Source organism: Myotis davidii, unplaced genomic scaffold (assembly GCF_000327345.1).
Source record: "Myotis davidii unplaced genomic scaffold, ASM32734v1 scaffold1397, whole genome shotgun sequence".
NCBI lineage: Eukaryota > Metazoa > Chordata > Mammalia > Chiroptera > Vespertilionidae > Myotis > Myotis davidii.
In genome coordinates this window covers 39,949-44,925 of record NW_006288438.1, presented here as the reverse complement: position 1 = coordinate 44,925, position 4,977 = coordinate 39,949, and the positions used below count along the sequence as shown (strand labels likewise).

General features: G+C 39.3%; 1 pseudogene; it reads left to right on the top strand.

The window, feature by feature from the left end:
- Nucleotides 1–2,860: 2,860 nt before the first annotated feature.
- LOC102754514 overlaps nt 2,861–4,977 on the top strand; it is a 6,441-nt pseudogene continuing 4,324 nt past the window's right edge.

Genomic DNA, 4,977 nt, shown 5'->3' with positions numbered 1-4,977 from the left:
TAACTCCAACTTTGTTTTTCTTTCTCAGTATTGCTTCAGCTATTTGAGGTATTTTTTGATTCCATATAAATTTTTTTTGGAGTTAGTTCTAGGTCTGTGAAATATGCCATTGGTATTTTAATTGGGAATGCATTGAATGTATAGATCTCTTTGGGTATTATGGACATTTTAAGGATGTTGAGTCTACCAATCCATGAATACAGTGTGTTCTTCCACTTGTTTATATCTTTCCCTCTATTTTCTTTTTTCAGCATCCTGTAGTCTAAGTACAAGTCTTTTACCTCATTAGTTAAGTTTATTTCTAGGTATCAATGGTAAATGGAATTCTTTTTTTTTTTTTAGTTTTTCTTTCTGTGAGTTCATTATTGGTGTATAAAAGTGCCATAGACTTCTAGGTTTTAATTTTGTATCATATTACGTTTCTGAATTCATTTACAAAATCTAGTAGTTTTTTGCTGTAGTCTTTAGGGTTTTCTGTGTACAATATCATGTCATCTGTGAATAGCAAGTTTTACTTCTTTTCCAATTTGGATACCTATGATTTCTTCTTCTTGCTTGATTGCTATGGCTAGAACTTTTATAATAATGAAAGCATGATGTGCTAATTAGACCAAACACGCTTCCAGAATCCTTTCTTTTGGACAAAGCCACAGCAGGCAGGGGCTGAGGCCGAGGCATCCGCTGTGGTGGCAGCAGCCAAGGCCCTGGCACAAATTTTGTGCATCAGGCCTCTAGTGTTTAATAAGAGTGGTGATAGTGAGTATCTCTGTCTTGTTCCTCTTTTTAGAGGAAAAGGTTTTAGTATTTGCCCATTGAGTATGACATTGGCTGTAGGTTTGTCATATAAGGCTTTTCTTATGTTGAGGTATGATCCCTCTATTCCCGTTTTGCTGAGAGTTTTTATCAAAAAAGGGTATTGGATTTTGACACTTGCTTTTTCAGCATCAATTGATATGATCATATGGCTTTCATCTTTCAATTTGTAATTGTGTTTCTTTGTAGTGTCTTTATCTGGTTTTGGGATTAGGGTAATGCTGGCTTCATAGAAAGAATTTGAAGTGTTCCTTCCTCGTGAATTTTTTGGAATAGCCTTAGGAGGATCAGTGTTACTTCTTCTTTGCATGTTTATTAAATGTCCCCCGTGAAGCTGTCCAGACAAGGTATTTTGTTTGCTGGAAGTTTTTTGATTACTGCTTCAATTTCATTGGCAATTATAGGACTATTCAGGTTTTCTGATTCTTCCTGATTGAGTTTTGGAAGGTTGTATTTTTCTAGGAATATGTACATTTTGTCTAGGTTGTCCAGGTTTTTGGAGTACAGCTGTTAATAGTATTTTTTTTAATAATCCTTTTTATTTATATGGGGTTGGTTGTTACTTCCCCTCTTTCATTTTTTATTTTGTTTACTTGTGTCCTTCATCTTTGTTTCTTGGTGAGTCTGTCATTTATTTCCACTCTGATCTTAATTATTTCTTTCTTCTACTTACTCTTGGCTTTTCTTATTGCTCTCTTTTTAGTGCTTTAACTGGTAGGATCAGATAACTTATTACCAGTGGTTTTATTTTTTGTTTGTTTATTTGTTTCTTGAAGTGCTGGAGGCTAAGAACAGTAGTTAGCATAATAAACGTGAGAAGTTCATCAGAAGGCTTATTATTAAGCATATTATTATCTGTTGCCAAACAGCTGAGGGCAATTCCCCTAACCTGATAATCCTTTATTGTTTACCAAATCTTACCTTTGATATGAATATCTGCTTTGCTAAAGGGCAAAATGTGTGAGTAAAAAGCCCTGGTTCCTGACATTCAGGGAGCCATTCCGCTAGAGAATTGGCTTCCATCTGGTTCCCCCAATGCCTCCCAAATTTATATATCTTGTCTAATCTCTATACATTTATGTCACAGCCTCTTCTCCAGGTTCTTGAACCCTTACTGCGAAAAGACTGCGGCATTTAAGTAGGCCTATAATGCTTTGAATATCCCACTCAGGACTGCTTTCACTGTCTCCTGTAGATTTTTGATTGCTGTGTTTTCATTTTCATTTGTTGCCAGGATGTTTTCTATTTCTTTTTTGATCTCTTTGATAACCCATTCATTTTTCAGTAGTATACTATTTAGTCTCCTTTTGTTTGATTGTTTTTTATTGTTTTTATTGCCACCTGACAGGGCTTGATGGGGTACCTCAGGCCCCACCCCCCACCTGGCAGGGTTTGAAGGGGGACCTGAGGTGCACCCCCATCCCAGTGCCTGGCTGGGGGACCTGAGGCTATGCCTCCACCTGGTGGGACTTGGCATCTCAGACCTCGGCCACCACTTGGTGCAGCTTGATGGGTGCCCTGAGACTGCACCCTCCACATGGTGCCAGGCCCAAGGATCTGAGTCTGTGCCTCCCACCCAGAGGGGCTTGACAAGGGTGGGGCCGGCTGTGTCTGAATCTTGCCCAATGGGGTGGGACACGTTGTATCTGGGTCTCCCGTGATTTTGAGGTGCCATGGGTGGGCAGGGACTTGCCTCTGGGTCCTGCAATGCTCCCCACACTCTGACAGAAAGAAGATTTTCATATACATTTTACTAATTTTCTTTCATCTCTGACACTTCTATTATAGAGAAAGGGAAAATAGCAATATCAAAATATTTCCTCTAATTAATCCCCTTTTAATGTGCACAAATTTTGTGCACCAGGTCACTAGTTTATATATAAGATTTGTTTTCTGAATTAGAATTGCCATGATAATATATAAAATTATACAGCTGCCAATGTCTGTCTTGATGAAGTCTGGACCCTGCATGAATGTCATATTTGCAAATACCTTGGTGGGAAGGAAGTTCAAGGTAAGGAGAGGTAGTTTTATTCATGGAATCACAATGCTAGAAAGAGTCTTCAATCCATTATTTATCAAAGAAATGTTGGTATGTTCTATAGAAAACCCATCCCTGCTTGTCTAAAGTGATGCTAAAAAGAGAGAAGTGAGAAGGAGAGAAAAGCGGGGCTCAAGGTATAGTGGATTTTGGTGTTTCTCTGTCTAAAGTATTATTCCAATGTTTATTTATTTATTTATTTATTTATTTATTTATTTATTTATTCTGATTTCCATGAACAGGTTAGAAGAAGAAAGAGAAGGTGGAATGGGGGAGGAAGAACACTACCAAGCAGCCTGATCACATTGGCCCCATCATAGGCATAGGTGTCCAAATACTCAGTCTTTGAAATGAGGGTATCACTGAGTGGACAGATGATTTTGCTAATGTATATACTGGTAAAACTTTTTGTTGGGCCAGTGTCCATTGTCTCATTGTTATAGTAATAAGTTTAGTACATATAAGTAACCTTAATTTCTATTAGTCTGAAACTTCGCTTCTGGGTTTCACTTCTAATACGAAAGGGATTAGTATAAGCAAACTCCATTTTGTGTTGGAGGTGAATATTAGAAGTGAAACCTAACCCACATGTGTGTACCCCAATAAGACCCTTGTGTGTGTATCCAGATAAGTACTTTGTAGCCCCCTGTGTGTGTATCCTGATAAGTACTTTTTAGCCCCCTGTGTGTGTATCCCGATAAGTACTTTGTAGCCCCCTGTGTGTGTACCCCGATAAGTCCAGAAGGCACCACTGGAGCACACTGATATGAGACATTGAAAACACCCCTCCATCAGGTATAAAAGAAGGACCCTCACACCAGCAGCCAGACGCCTGTCTGCCCTCCACAGACGAGAAGTTCTCCTTACCCCTCTGGAACCTACCGTCCTGGCTCTGCTCTTGAGCCCAGATGGTTAGAGGCCTCTCTTCGTGTCAAGCAACCGAGAACCTGCAGCTGCGTATCTGACGACCTCCATGTGTCTCTGTCAGCGAGTGTCTCCGGGTGGGCCTGCCAAGGACTGAAGCCCATCAGCTCTCTGGTAAATAAACCTGTGTGATTCTTGCATTCTGTTTGTTTCTTGTGTCTCCTCTCTTCTTAGTTTTGGTTTAAGCTCAGCCTAAATAATAAAGTACCCTTTGACGTGTGTATTGGTATATCAAAATGAGGCGAACTGGGTCACCTGTGCATACGTTCCCATAGAAGTGGAACACTCATTCATTTAAAAAATGCTAAATAAGCTGCTGAGGTTGATTCTCCTATTTCTGTCATTCAATATTTGTGTGACTGGTTGAGAATAGTCATAGACCAGTACAGAGAATCATAGTTTGCCAAATATGGCTCTTTTGCAAGGAAGGACCCTGACCTGCCATGCCCATTCCAAATAACACCATGTTCATGCCCTCTGTGCTGTGTTTATTGGGATCCCTTGCTTGGAAACTATACAGTGCTGGTTTGGGATTCTATTCTGTGTTATGTACCTCATTGCTTTGATAGGAACTTTCACACACCATCAAATCTGAACCCAGTCTCCATGAGCCTCTTGGCCATATTGGGAGCCACAGACATTGCACTTAGCACCAGCATTGTCCCCAAGATACTTGGTATTGTTTGGTTCCACTTTCCAGATATCTATTTTGATGCTTGCCTTTTCCAGACGTGTCTCATCCACACATTTCAGGTTATTGAATCAGGAGTCCTGTTGGCCATGGCTCTGGACCACTATATAGCAATCTGTTATCCTTTGAGGCATGCTACTCTATTCACTCAACAACTAGTCTGGTCTAATTAGCATATTACACTTTTATTATTTTAATTGTATACCTGAAACCTATATAATTTCATGACCAATATCACCCTAATATAATCAATAAAATAAAAAAAAATCATAATCTCCCATATGATAGTCAAATAGGTGACAGCTTAATATAATCAAGCAATCTTAATGGACACAGGGAAAAAGGCAAATTATATGTATGGGTTAGTAATGTCCTGATTATGGCTCTATTCTTAGCTTTGGGATTTCACTTTCTGCTGCTCCTCAGATAAGGTTATGTTTTAATGTATTCCACTGTCATTGTACTAAAGATTTGTTGAGGTGGTAGGTTGTGGAGGAAGAGGATTTGT